The sequence below is a fragment of the Dasypus novemcinctus genome, chromosome 19 (assembly GCF_030445035.2).
Source record: "Dasypus novemcinctus isolate mDasNov1 chromosome 19, mDasNov1.1.hap2, whole genome shotgun sequence".
Classification (NCBI taxonomy): domain Eukaryota; kingdom Metazoa; phylum Chordata; class Mammalia; order Cingulata; family Dasypodidae; genus Dasypus; species Dasypus novemcinctus.
The window spans coordinates 25,499,631-25,514,743 of record NC_080691.1 but is presented as its reverse complement, the minus strand read 5'-3'; the positions used below and the strand labels follow the sequence as shown (position 1 = coordinate 25,514,743).

General features: G+C 51.0%; 1 long non-coding RNA gene across 2 annotated transcripts in view; it reads left to right on the top strand.

The window, feature by feature from the left end:
- Positions 1–15,113, top strand: part of LOC131274567 (uncharacterized) — a 65,386-nt gene that overhangs the window by 48,411 nt on the left and 1,862 nt on the right. The window lies entirely within an intron of this gene.

Genomic DNA, 15,113 nt, shown 5'->3' with positions numbered 1-15,113 from the left:
TAAGGGCTGGAGAGGGAGCCCAGATTGCCCCTTGTGGGGAGGAAGAAGGGAAAGCAGGGAGGGTGGTGTGGGGCTGGGGGTGGCAGTGGAGGGATGGGAGGGGGCCTGCACTGGGTCTGGCAGGGTTGCTGAGTGATGATCCCCAGGGCCCCAGGGGTGGGGCCAGCTGCGGGGAGACGCAGGGGGCCGGGAGAGCGGAGAGACCCAAGAGAGACCATCTCACACTGAAAAGAGCCCCGGCAGGGATTCAAATATAGGCAAAGAGGGAGCTGGAAAGAGACAACCACGGCAAAGAGACGGGGAGATGGAGAGACTCAGAGAGAGGTGGGAGACTCAAGAAGAGAGACAGAGAGAACCAGAGACAGACCAGAGGGAAGAGAAGGAAACACTAACCAGGAGAGGGGAGAGAAAGAGAGAGTAAACATGGAGAGAAAATAAAGACACAGAACTGATATAGACAGATTGTGGGAGAGACACACACACACACACACGCACAAACCCAGAGAAGAGAGCAGGGGCAAGCCAGTCGGGGAACAGTCGATGTGATTTGTAGCCGACAGTGGACAGAAGAACAAATCGATGCACATTCCTGTGGGCAGCAAGGATCCCAGCTTACCTCTGCCAGGTCCTTGGCCATCCTGCCCAACTCTGGGCTCCTGGCTTGGGTGGTGGAGGTGGGGGGACATCTACCATCAGGCTTGAGCCTACGGGCCTTCGGCCACGGTGTCTGAGGTTAGTTTCCTTTCCAGACAAAGTGGCTTTTATAGGGGGTTTTCACATACCCCTTTCCCCCAGCATACCCCATTGCCAGTAAAGCGGCCCCCTGCAGGGCGGGGTGCGGATCCAAGCGTGCCGGCCCGAGGCTGTCCCCAGTCAGGCAGGGTTTTGCTGGGCACCCGGAGAAGCACATGCCTGCCCGTGCACGCACGCCTGCAGAAGGTCACACCAGCTCCCCGGGGTTCCAGCATCTTCACCACATATGTGCGCCCACACCCTCGCACAGAGGCAAACGTACCAGGCGGAACACGCACTTGAGCCGCCGCCGAATGCAGCAGGCGCCGTGCTCACGCGTTCGCCACATGCTGAGCCTCTACCGCGTGCCGAGGGCTGGACTGAGCCTTGAAGGTGGAGAGCAAGACCAGAAGCCCAGGGGCGTCTCCCCTTCCCGCCTCGGGGCAGGGGCGCCAGTGAGGAGAGGGGACAGGGCCAGCCTGGGCAGGCTGCTGGGCGGTGAGCTTGGGGGCTATCCCTCAGCGCCCAGGAAACGGCGCCCAAGACGGGGTCTCTGCAGGCCAGGGGTCACCCTCTTGCCGTACCCACCTTAGTGCGGCCGAACCTGGAGTCGGTTTGGGGCCTCCCAGAGCCGGCCCCTTGGAGGACAGAGATCCTGTCGATTCATCGCTCCCCTACCCCACCATCGGGATGAAAAAGCAGAGGAGGGCTGGAAGCCCTGCCCTCCGTCGAGTCTCAGAACTGCCGTGCCTGTCACTCTCTCCGGGGATTCCTCTCCCCAGCAGGAATAGGAACCTGCCGGCCCCCCACCCCTAATTTGGGAACCCCACGCTCTTCCCCAAAGGGGATCCTGTGGGGAGGGGGGAAAGCCGTATGGTTTCTTTTGTACTTGCCCCAGCATCTCAGGCGGATGTGAGGGTAAGAACAACCCAGCCTTTCTGCTCCCTCCCCCAGCTGGTCCTTCTTGAGTTTCACTTCAAGCACCCTAATGATCCTAACAACAGCTAACATGTACCGAGTGTACAGCTCACACGGGGCACTGTGCTGAGTAAGTGCTCTGATGCAGACATCGCCTCAAGTAAGCCTCTAGCAACCCCGAAACATGGGTGCGATTATCACGAACCCCATCTTATGGAGGAAAAGACTACAGCCCCGGGAGGTGAAGGCATTTGCTCCAGACCAGACTGCAAGATTTCAAACCCAGGCCTGTAGATGCCAGATGCCATGCTTTTAAGTAACATTCATCCTTGCGGCAAATAATTTTTGTCTATCTCTGCAGCCACCAGAAATGGACAAGAGGAGGTGGTGGTGGTGGCGGGTGCAAGTGTGTGTGCGCGTGCATGGGTGCCGTGGGCCGTATGGACACCAGGAGCTGGCCAGGGGCTGCCCTGGGATTCAAACAGCAGAGGGCCAGGCCTGGGAGAACTTTCCAGGACAGCAGCCGTTTCCTCTGGCTGCAAAAGGGACCTTCCCCAAACCCACGAGCTTTTTAAACTCTGCTTTGGTCCTGCTGCCGTGCTGCAGAGTGGCCCCGGCTCTGCGCCCAGCCTGCCTGCCGTGTAACAAGATAGTTTATATTATACTGCTGAGCAGAAATAAAACTACTGAGTCAAACATTACAAACAGATGCCGCGGCCAGGGCCCAGAGCCCTGGGCCAGATGCTCTGTGGGCACTCGGGGAGGGGAGAAGCAGGGAGTCTGGTCCCTCCTCACCCCGCAGGTTGGCAGGGAGTGCCGCTAGAGTTGGAGGCTGCGAAGGGCTTTGGAAATGGAGCAGGGAGGAGGTCAAGGGAGAAAAGGACGGAGCTTTCCTTGCTCTCTTTCCCTTACTCTTTCCACATGCACACTCTTGCAGCTTGCACAGCCTTGCAGCTTGCCAGTTCCCCGTTTACAAGGGCCCTTCCTTCCACGCGGAGGTGAAGCCAAGAAATGGGTGGTTTTAGCCCCCCCTAGGGTTCCCATTAGTTCTAAGATGCCCCCAAATAAACACACGCTAAATGCCCTAAACCTCCTTTCAATGAGATTCTACCCATAAGCCCGTAAGAAAGTTCTGGAACTTCTATCCTCGCGTGGTTTCCCAGTTCATCTCTCCCAACCACCCCAGGGTCCTCCAGCTCATAGCCTGCAGCCAGCACGACTGCGTTTAAGCCCTGTTCTCTGTAAAGTCATGCCGCTACTTCCAAACCTTTAGTGGCTCCCCATTGCCCATGGTAGCTTCTCAGAGTGGTCATCAGAGTCACCGGGGATACTTGCAGAATGCAGATTCCAGGACCACACCACTGAGCTACCGGATACAACTCCTTGGGGCTGAGAATCTGCATTGTCAACAATGGATTCCGGGAGGCAAGGAATAATTTTTTTCCCTAAATGAGCTCATTGTAAAGTCATCAGGGTGATATGAAACTGAAAGTTGGTGCGACTTCATTCGGTTATTTGGCAAACATTTGGGACCCCTACTATGTGCTGGGCATGGTCCTGGATGCTGGGGTGCAGTGTGGACAAGGTCAGTAGAGCTCTGGCGGCCTTGGCCTGTGCAGGACGGAGAGCTGGATGATGGCTGGATGGTCCAGAAGTCATCGTGGGGAAGTAGAATAGCTGCAAGGAGGTGGGGCTGGTGCTCTAGCTGGAGGTATTCCTGTTAGCAAAGGCTCTGAGATGGGAATTGCAAGACAGGATTTCAAGCGGCCTACAGTTAATGCAGCAGCAGCACAGACTTTGGAAGCAGGCTTCCTGGAAGCCACCAGAGGTGCCTAGGGCACTCTGGGGATGTTTGTTGAATGAATGAATGAGGGTGGCAGAAGAAGAAGAGCGAGAAAGACAGACAATGTGGGGGGGGGGGGGGGCAGGAAAAAGAAAGAATAAGGAGATGGGAGAAGGAGGAAGAGGAGGAAAGAGACAGACCTATTGCGGAGTTCATAAATTCCAAAAGCTGTTGGCTCTTTTGAGTAGGAGTAAAAATTGTGTGTGTGTGTACAGGATAATGCCTTAGAAAATACGTAGAGTCTGTCCTTAAAAACCAAGGCATCATAAGAAGCCAGAAATGGCTCCTACCCCTTCCTTTTATTCAGTTCGCTGCTGGGAGAGAAGAAAGATGGGGATGGGGAGGCAGATAGGGGTTATAAGAAGCGGTGATGACAGTGGGGGCGGGGAGCCGAGCCGCTGGAGGCTGAGATCAGCGTGGATGGCCGCAGAGGCTGCTGGGAAGGGTGTGCGCACGGGCGCGTGCTCGCGCGTGTGTGCGGGTTACAGCGGAGACTTTCAGAGCAATCAAAATAACCCTGATGAACATTCTCTCCCACCCTCTCTCTCTCAGACCCATTTCCTCCCAGCCAAGGCCCGGGGCAGACACGCTTGACTGTAACCCTAAGAGGCAGAGGAAGCTTGGGCAATTATTTTTACGCTAAAAAAAAAAAAAATAGAAAAAGGCCCTTAAAGATGCGGGCGTGCTCTGGGCCGCGCGCGGCTGAGCTTGGCGAGGCTTGGCGGGACCCTTCCCCATCCCGTCTCTGGAGCGTTCCTTCTCCCCCACCCCCAGATGGTCTGGCCTCTATCTTCTGCCGACCTGTGACAGACAGGCCAGGCCAGGCCCCCCCAGGGACCGCCCCGCCCCCCCAGCCTGAGGCCTGTCCCCTCTGAAACTGATCCTGTGCCTTTGGATCTAATTTGTTTCTCTGTCTGCCCGGTTTGGGGGGGGTCTTGCCTGGAGATGTGGTGGTCACAGGTGACATCAATCATGTCTGCATCTTCGGAGGGATGAGGATAGGATATCAGAGAGGTGACCAAGCATTTGCCACATGATTCAAATCATCTCAGCATTGATTAATTGGGTTCATCCTGAGTTTCTGAATCATAACAACTGTTTTTCTCCTTCACCTAACGTCAACAGGCCCTTAAAGGGGAAGGATCCGTTTACCCAACGCATGTGGCGCATTAAGTCGATCAGCTCCTATTAAATGTTAAATGCTGGATGCGTTTTAGACAAACTCGATTTGCTCAAGATACTTTTCAAAGGTTCTGTGATGATTAGACATCTCTTTCCCCGCCTCGCCCCTTCCTCTCCAGCTTTTTTTCCTGGGACGTGTTTTGGCTGCAGCCTCTGACAGATGGGAAGAGGGAATGTGTGGGCTGATCGAGAGGGTCCTTTGGAGGGGGGGGGGGGGGATTTGGTGAGGGAGAGCCCCCACAGGCTGTTTAAAAGAGATACAGTTTTTGAAAAGTTTAATAAGGCAGAAAACAATCCCGGATGCCATATTTGCCTTTCGAAAGCTAAATATCCTGAAAGCCTCCTGCCCTTCAATGAAAGAAAAAGCATTTCCCAAGCCAAAAAAGCAGTTTTCTAGAGAAGAGAAATTGTTTCTGCCCTGGTATGGGTTCTGAGAACTTAATGACCAAGTAGGCATGGAAACAAAACCCAGTTCTAAGGAAAATCAGTAGGGTGAGGATGAGAGGAAAAAAAAAAAAATCAAAGCTAAGGCTAGTTTCCTCTTAACTGTCTTTCTTATACGTGAAAAGAGCTGCTTAGAGGTCTCCTTTCACCCTGGCTTCATGACCTTGGACAAGTCCTTGTAATTTTTCTGAATCTCAGCTTTCTGGGCTTTAATAATGGGACTGATAGCCTTTACCAGTCTACTAAGAAGTATAAACTAAGAAAAAAGAAGGTTAGTGAAATGGACCAGCAAATGCTGGGTCCTTGGTGGACCCTTGATGCGGGTGTGCATTTTGCAGGATGGGGAGGATGGTGGCTTTAGCAGGGAGCCCCTGGTCCTCCACGTGGGTGAGATGGGTGAGTTTGCTTGGTTCACAAATTTTCTAAATGTAGATGAGCTTCAAGGTTTGAACAAAGGGCTGTGTTTTTTTTTTTGGCTGTGGTAACTGTTGGAAAATATGCACATTTAAAGTCAATCTAGGGAAGCGGATGTGGTTCAACTGATAGAGCGTCCGCCTACCATATAGGAGGTTCAAGGTTCAAACCCAGGGCCTCCTGACCCATGTGGTGAGCTGGCCCATGCGCAGTGCTGCCATGCACAAGGAGTGCCCTGCCACACAGGGGTGTCCTCCATGTAGGGGAGCCCCACGTGCAAGGAGTGCGACCCACAAGGTGAGCTGCCCTGTGCAAAAGAAGCACAGACTGCCCAGGAGTTGTGCCGCACATGGAGAGCTGATGCAGCAAGATGAAACAACAAAAAGAGACACAGATTCCCGGTGCCTCCAAGAATGCAAGCAGACACAGAAGAACACACAGTAAATGGACACAAGAGAACAGACAATGGGGGAGAAGGGAAGGGGAAGAGAAAAAAAAAAGTGAATCTCCAAGTGTGGGCTTGGCAGCCCCCTGCAATGTTGGAATGGTGAATTGATTAGCAATCTGGAAGATTTTCAGGGAGAATGGAGATTGTTCACCTCCAGGTAGCAAACCTCCCCAAAATCCTCATCAGCAGTGTTTTCTATCCCGAGAAGAGCATGTTCAGATTTTTGAAATGACCTTGGTCCTCTATGAGCCCAGACTTCTTGTTGGTGATGGAAAAAAGGTAGATAGACAAGCCTGCGTTCCCTGGGCTGGCTCTGGGTGGGGGTAAGTCTCACCCTCCTGAGCCACGTTTTGTGGTGGCGGCTACTGCTAAGTTGTGCTGTGGAATGATAGTGCTTTCCTGGTGCCCTGGGACAGACCTGGGGAAAAGAGATGTAGAGACAAAGGTGGGGAAAGTGCAGAGAGAGAGCAAGAGACACAGGGTGGAGATATTCAGACACAGAGGGAAAAGCAGGAGAAAAAGAAGGTCAGGCACATAGGCGAGGACAGAAAGGAACGAGAGAGCAGGACAGAGAGAAAAAGCCAGAGGTCAAGAGTCTGAGATGGAATGAAAAAGGGAGCAGTCGAGGGAGAGGGAGAATGAATGAGAGTAATCCACACCTAGAAACACAGGGGCAGAGAGCAGGTCAGAAATGCTGCATAGCACTCTCAAGAGAAACAGAAACAAAGACATAGCCATAGAAGGGGAGAGAGGACAGAGAGAGAAGCAGAGCCCCCTTGGATGAGCAGGCTCGATGCTCTCACTGCCAGGTCCTGGCCACGGGGGTGCTCCGTCCTCAGCAGGTCGATGCATTTCCCCCGCTGTGAGCACCTCCAGGCTTCAAAGACCCTGCTAGCTTGACACTGCTGGGATATCACAAGTCAGACATCAGGGCTGCAGCGCAGGATCATGTGGGGGTGGGGTGGGGGACGGGGATGGTGGTGGAGAGGCTCAAAGGGGGCCAGGGCCCTGGTTTCATTGGCGGGACTCCCAGTGGGGCCCACAGGCCGGGATTCCTGGCTGAACCCCCAGGAAACATTCTGATGGACAGATAGAGAAACTGCGGCCACAGCCTGCCCCCTCCCTGGCTCCCCTGTCTGTTGAAATCAGAATCGGGTGTTGATGAATGCTAAGTTCAACTCGAGAGATAGCAGGGTGTGCTCTTGGGTCTCAGTTTTCTTGATGGTGGCATGAATATGCAGCACGAGCCCGTGCCCCCTTGCTCCGGGGGCAGAAGAACTTGCTGGTTTGGAGGGGTACAGGCTTGCGAGTAAATCAGTCCTCTTTCCCTGAACCCCAGTCCCCTCATTGTCAGAGAGGGAGGCTACGGATCTCTCACTGTCTGCATTGCTGTGGGCATTAAAGGGGCTCACAGATGCTAAGAGCCGAGCCAGGCCTGGCACATAGGAAGTGCTCGACGCATGGTGGCCGTGGGGTGCCTGGAAGACAGAAGCCAGACTGCTAACCTGGACAGAGGGTAACAGGCCATCGAGCTCCGGCAGAGAATTGAATTTGGTCTCAGCTGGAGAATTAGAACATTGTGATTAGAAACAAGAAGAGAGAAGGGACAAAACAACCTGTCTTCAAGTGCATGATGACAGAGCACAGACTCTGCTGGCAGCCCGAGGGGCTGGGGAAGGACAGGGCAGATCATATTAATAACAATAAATTATACCTGCTCCATGATTTATGGTTCCTGATGTGCTTTGCATTAGGTTATCTTATGGTACCGTGGTAAGGCCGTATTGTCCTGATTGTTGTTTGCCGCAGTCGTTCTAACGTCACCATGGCCGTGGCCATAGTAGCGTTAGCAATGCTGCTCTTCCTAGTTTCCAAATGGGAAGAACTGAGGCTCAGAGCGAGCAAGGGACTTGCCGGAGGAAAGAGTCGGAGGCAGGACTGAAATCCAGGCTTTGTGGTCTGGGATTTTTCTGGCTGCTCCCTTATCTCCTCTCAGAGACGTGCCCCCTTCCCACCCTGCCGCTTTGTGGTCATCCTCGTCTGGCCATCTTGGTCTCCTCCTCTCCACAACGGACCGCTCCGGCTCTCTCTTCCGGTCGGCCAAGGGGGCTCAAGGATCCTGCCAGTCTAATCCCAAGGCCTTTCGCCTGTATACCCAACCCCTCCATCCCCAGCCCCCCGCTGCCCCTCATGGGGGGCTCCCAGGGAGAGGAGGATTTCCACCAGGCAGCCGCCGGGGCATAGGGGTGACACAGATCTGGACTTGGACTTCCAGTCCCTACCCCCCCGCCTGGGCTGTGGGCTGGCCCCACTTCCCACTCTGAACCCAGCCGTCATCGCCCGGCGGGCCTTGCTCACCCCTCTCCTTCCCCCTCGCAGCCTTCTCCTTTCTGCTTAGACCTTCTCGAAGCCCAGAGCCCGCTCAGGACTGAGTCGATTCAGCGACCAGGTTAATTTAACATTCACAGAGCGAGCTATTTCAAGAATGTGCAGATTCAGTCTTGGAAATGGCAGAGAAGGAGACTGGCTTGGCTTCTGAGCAGGAGAGCTAGTAAGCTCCGCTCCCCCCATCCTCCGTTCTGCGATTTCCTTTGTCTCACTCCAAAATCCCCTTTTACATGATCTCGGAGGCTTCCTAATAAAACAGAACTGTAACTTTATCTAAGATGAGTGCAGCACATGTAGGATGGATAAGTTGTAATTAATAACAGAAAATAATGTTTCCCCCCTCCTGACCTTTCACCCCCATATAAGTGTCTTAAGTTTTATGACAGCTAAGCACAAAATTAGTGTGTGCATGCGTGCATGCGTGTGAGTGTGTGCGCGCCCACTTGTGTGTGTGTATGTGTGTGCGCGCATTCGGGCTGAGACTGCGTCTGTCTGGTAAGTATTCACCTAGCCCTGGCTGGAATTGGTTTATGTTTCTGGGTAGACTGGCCTCTCGCTGAACCCCGGCACTGCCTGAAACCGATCTGATTTCTTGAAGTGGAGATTCTGTCTTGAATCTCGAAATGCCCTGTATCTATTTACATGCAAAACTTTGGACAAGGCAGAAGCTGGACATAAAAAATAATAGAGGGCGGCTCATGCGTGCACACAAACACACGATCTTTTGGATTGTCCATTCCATTTCAGCGCCCCAGTGAATGGTGATGGTGGGGTACCAGTATTTATTTGCGCAATTCGCAGCAGGCAGGAGACTGAGGTCAGCATTTCATTGGTTTCTGTGCTGCCGGTCCTAGGAGAGTCTCATTATGGAAAATGCTCTCTTAGGCAGTAGCAGCTCTCCCCTCCATGTGCCTTCCCCAGTGATGGCATCCTCATTGCTCTTTATCTAGCACTTGTCCTAGAGGGGCAGGGGCTAGAGGAGCCAGGGGAGGGGTTGAGGGCAAGCCCCATCTATAAGTCTTCCCAGACTGTTGTCAGCCATTGGAATGAAGGACACTCGAACCAATCCTGTTTATCTTAATCGGTCCACAACTATGTTCATTTTAAGTAATACTATCTTACTTTAAAGGTCACTGGGCTGGCCCAAGGTATTGGCTTCTCGTGATTCATTACATCTGATGCTTGACTTTTTGAGAAGTCCACAGCACCAACCTCTGGGTTAATGGAAGCCACACCAATGGCAGAGCCAGTAGCTTTGAATCCTCCCCGGATGGGAGGCCTGGGCAGGGTGGGGCCAGCTGCCTCCTTTTGATCAGCAGCCGTGATGTGAACCAGAGGTCATGCATGTTTGGGGCCTGCATGTCAGCCCTACTAGACAGCAGCAACTGGGCCTGTGACACCGCCTGCCACCCCAAACCCTGTGAGCTTTGTTTTCCATGGCTGTCCCTCTCTGGGCTGACTTTTCCAGGACCCCAAGGGCATCAGAGGGACTTCTGGGGAAAGATCCAGAGCCTTAAATCATTCGAGAAGGCCCCCTTGACTACTCCCCTGGCCTTCCTCCTTCCATCCTTGGCCCCTTCTGGTGCAGAAAAATCAATTCCTGCTCCCCTGGGCGTTTCTGCTCACCGGTGATAGGTGACAGGCTGGATTCGGAGGGAAATCGCTTTCTCCCGGGGGAGCCATCGGGTTGTGGAGTTCTTTTACGGACTTGCTTGAACTCTGGAGGGCCCCCAAACTGACAACCACCCCTGTCTGCTCAACTGATCGTATGTTTTCCTGTCATTATGTCATCCCATCATCCTTCCACAAATGCCTTTGCCTGCCATAGTTTTATGGCTCTTCTTCCAAGAGGGCCTCCTTGGAGGGTGGGTCAGTGTGATTTATCTTGACGGAGAAGGAGAGGAGAATTTATCACGGGTATCAGAAGACGGGATTTCCCTCTTATCACCCCCTCTTTGCTTTTGGGTTTAAAGGCAACACCAACTGGTTGGATTACGAAGTTTAGGGAGCCCTTTAGGCTGCCAGCTTCATCAAATTGACAATGACCAGAAATGGAGGACTCAACTGTCTCCTAATTTCACATCCTTCTAGCTACTTAAAATCACAGCCCGACAGTCCTGGAGTTTGTTGCCAGGATAAGAAGATCTTGATTGGATTGAAATATTTCCCAATAGAGGCTTTGAAGCTTTGGCAAATACAATGAGTAGCTCAAAAAAAAAAAAAAAAAAAAAATTAAGCAAGTAATATATATTCATTATGGAAAAAGTAGTAAAGGCAGATAAGGAAAAAGAAAATAAAAATCACCTGTAATCTCATCTTAGAGAGTGAACCATTCATATTTTACCATCTATCTTTTTTAGTCTTATATGTGTGGTATATAAATTTTAAAAGAAAGTAAGATCATATTGCATATGCCGTTAATGATTTTTCAGCAAAAAGTATATATATATAGATATATATAGGAAACTATGTAAATAATCCAAAAAATAACAGCAACAAGAATAACAACAAAAGCCCCAAATTGCACCTACTGTTTACCTTCTGGTGAATGTCTTTCTAGATATTTCTTAACATATTGTTTGATTGCCTGCTTTAAAAAATCTTCACAATATAGATTGGTCTTTTCTGTGCCAATAAATTTGTCTCCACCCCATTATATCTTAGGAACTGAGTTGTATTCCATTGTAAGGATACAGTATAGTTTAAAGCATTCCCTGCAGTTGGACACCTAGATTGTTTCCAATTGTTCTTTTTTTTCCTTCTTTTTAGTATCGGGACTGGGGATTGAACCTCGGACCTTGTATGCGGGAAGCCAGCACTCAGCCACTGAGCCACAACAGCTCCCCTGAGTTGGCCTTTTCATTTGTTTGCTTGTTGTTTGCTTTTGTTTTCTTTTTTCATGAGGCACTGGGTACCGAACCTGGGACCTCCCTTGTGGGAAGCAGGCACTCAACACTGGAGCCACATCTGCTCCCCTCCAATTGTTCTTTTTTAAGATTTACTTTATTTATTTCTCCCCCCTCCCTCACTGTTTTGCACTTGCTGTCTGCTCTTTCTGTCTATTTGTTGTGTGCTTTCTGTGTCTGCTCATGTTCTTTTTTAGGAGGCACCAGGAACCGAACCGGGGACCACCCATGTGTGAGGGAGGTGCCCAATTGCTTAAGCCATGTCCACTCTGCTCCCTGATTATTGTGTCTCTCATTGTGTTTCCTCATCGCATCATCTCCTTGTGTCATCTAGTTGCCTCGTCTTACCATGCCAGCCCATTGCATCAGCTCACTGTCTTGTTCATCTTCTTTAGGGGGCACCAGAAACCAAACCCGGGACCTCCCATGTGGTAGGTGGAAACCCAACTGCTTGAGCCACATCCACTTCTCTCCAATTGTTCTTAAACATTTCTTCTCATGTCTTAGTCTTTGTGTTGCTAACACCCATCAGACAGGATCTGTGGCCCACCAGATCTCACCACCTGGCTGACAACTCCGTACAGCAAAACAGAAGTACTAATCAATTGAAAAGGCTTTTAGTTATGGAACGTCCAACTGACTGTTTTTCTTACATGATGGGTAGGCCAGAGGTAGACTGCTGCCTTGTTGACTCAGCTACTCTGTAGGTCATCAAGACGCTAGCTTTCTCTTGTATCACTTCCCCATCCTTTTGTCCTTTTATTCTTGGCTTGTCTTCTTCATGTTCAAAGATGGCTGCCTCAGTTCCAAGCATCGTATCTATGATTTAGACAAGAAGGAGAAAGAGGTGACACCAGAGAACTTTCCTCATGAGCCTGCTTCTTTTGTAAGAGAACTCTCCCCCACACCTTCCCGAAAGACCTCTGCTTACATTTCATGGGCCCTAGCTGTGGCACATGGCCAGTTCTAGCTGCTGAGGAGCCTGGGATGTTGATTATTTCATTTTTCAGACCCTTGAGTAGGAGGCAGCAAGGGAGAAAGGTGTAGGGAATGTGTGGATTGATATTGGATCAGCTGTCCAACGGTTTAGCCATCTAAAACATGCTTACCAAGAGCTAGGTCTGGCCTGGGGCATCCCTCCCCCCATTTACCCTGACTTGCTATACCTCTCTGGTCTACTACAACGAACAGTTCTTGCCCCAGAGTCTTTTCATGTTGGGTCTGGCTTCTTGGTTTTAGAGGCCCTTTTAGACTGCCCCACACTGGACTTGGCTTTTTATGCAGCTCTTCTCTTGTGGCAAGGTATTTTCTAGTTTATGAAGTGCTGGGTTATTAGAGGGATTTATTCATGTGAAAATAGATTCAATGCTGGGCTCTACCAGTTCAAGGGCCAGGAGCTCCTCCTCCTCAGAATTCCCAGCTCCCAGTGGAGAGCCTAGTGCAGTCTATGTTCATTAAGCCCAAGTAGGGGAGGAAAGTGAGGCATTTTTTAAGCCCTGGCTATTCCACAGGTCTAAGGGATGTAGGGCTAATAGAAAACAACCTGATCAAGATTCTCCCAGGTGCATTGCTCCAGTGGCTAAATCAAGATTTGGGTAACTCTTCTTGAGAGGAGATATTAATACTATATAGCATCAGCTTTCACATCTTCAAGAATTCTGCTTCATGACCAGGCATCATGGAATATCTTCAAGTTTGGACCACATTCCAGTTTCCCATGGGAAGAATTTCTCTGCCCTGCAGCCCCAAAGACCGTGCTATAGGTGATGTCTAAAATATGTGGGCTTGGAAAACGGACTTTGGCCCAGTGGTTAGGGCGTCCGTCTACCATATGGGAGGTCCGCGGTTCAAACCCCGGGCCTCCTCGACCCGTGTGGAGCTGGCCATGCGCAGTGCTGATGCGCGCAAGGAGTGCCGTGCCACGCAAGGGTGTCCCCCGCGTGGGGGAGCCCCCATGCGCAAAGAGTGCGCCCGTGAGGAAAGCCGCCCAGCGTGAAAAGAAAGTGCAGCCTGCCCAGGAATGGCGCCGCCCACACTTCCTGTGCCGCTGACGACAACAGAAGCGGACAAAGAAACAAAAGCAGACAAAGAAACAAGACGCAACAAATAGACACCAAGAACAGACAACCAGGGGAGGGGGGGGAAATTAAATAAATAAATAAATCTTTAAAAAAAAAAATAAAAAATAAAATATGTGGGCTTGGTCATGTTGGCTGTGAGTCTGCAGCTTAGGGTCAGATCTGGACTCATTACGATCATATCATGATTTAACTGACCTAAATGACTCCATGGTTCATACAGGATCAAAGTAGTTAAAGAAACCTATTCTCAGGAAGTGGACTTGGCCCAATGGATGGGGCGTCCGCCTACCACATGGGAGATCCACGGTCCAAACTCTGGGCCTCCTTGACCCGTGTGGAGCTGGCCCATGTGCAGTGCCGATGCGGGCAAGGAGTGCCCTGCCACGCAGGGGTGTCCCCCGCATAGGGGAGCCCCATGCAAGGAGTGCGCCCAGTAAGGAGAAGCTGCCCAGTGTGAAAGAAAGTGTAGCCTGCCCAAGAATGGTGCTGCACACACGGAGAGCTGACACAACAAGATGATGCAATAAAAAGAAATGCAGATTCCCGTGCCGCTGACAACAGAAGCAGACAAAGAACATGCCACAAATGGACACAGAAAACAGACAAGTGGGGGCAGGGGGAGAGAAATAAATAAATAATCTAAAAAAGAAAACCTATTCCCCAGTGTTTTTTGAATAAAACTGTATTTGGGAGGCTCAAGGGACAGTTTTTTTTTTGGGGAAAAAGTAGCTTTGTTTATAAAGAAGAAAATATGTAAAGGAATTGACGTTCTTTGGGAGACCCGGCTCTGAAAGAGGACGTTGTAACTAATTCTGGCTACTGTTGCTGGCTGCCAAATCGCAACTTAAAACAACTTGAGTAGTTTAAAGCAACTCGTGGGTTCTGTGGGACAGGAACTAGACCAGGACTCGGCAGGAATGGCTTGTCTCTGCCCCAGGAGTTTTGGGGGCTCATTTGGGGAGACTCCAGGAATGGTGGTGAGTTGATGTGTGTGGACCGGCACCATTGGAAGGCTCTTTCGCTGTGTCTGCAGGCTCTAGGCTGCTGTGACTTGAAGCCTCGGACTGCCAACCAGAGCCTCATCCCAACACGGCTGTCCCCGTGTAGTTAGACTTCCTAGGGGCTGCCCAGGGCTTCTGGGGCAAGGGTTCCAGCAGACAAGGTGGAACTGCACCTCCTTTTGTGACTCATCTTGGAAGTCCCACAGCATCATATAATTCTGCCACAGTCTAGTGGTTGAAGCAGTCATAAGCCCACCCAGATTTAAAGGGAAGAGGCACAGGTCCACCTATGGATGAGAGGAGGGCCAAAGAACTTTAAGACATTTTTGAAAATTGCCGAGGTAGACAGAATGGAACCCTGCTTTAGAGGCAGAAAAGTGAGGCCAGGAAGATCTGATGATCAGTCCAAGACCACACACAACATATGCGGTCAGGCCAGGATTTGAACCCAGAGTTAGGGACTAGAGAACCCCTGCAGTTAAAATTATGGTGCTTGTTGTATTAATAAAAATAAATGATCTATACAGTGGACTAAGCATGGCTCAAGCTATTTACTGAGGGGGAATTACTGAGCTCTTGTTGGTAGGGTGCAAGCTACTGGACCGTGCACGCAAGCAGTCACAGTGAAATCAGTTGAGTAAGTACTGTTGGCAGTATGTGGCGATTCAAAGTGCGGTCCCCCTGGTTTCGAGAGGTCAACACGTCCAGTCTTTGCCTTCAAGGAGAGCCTCTCATAAATTACAATGGACTCAGGAG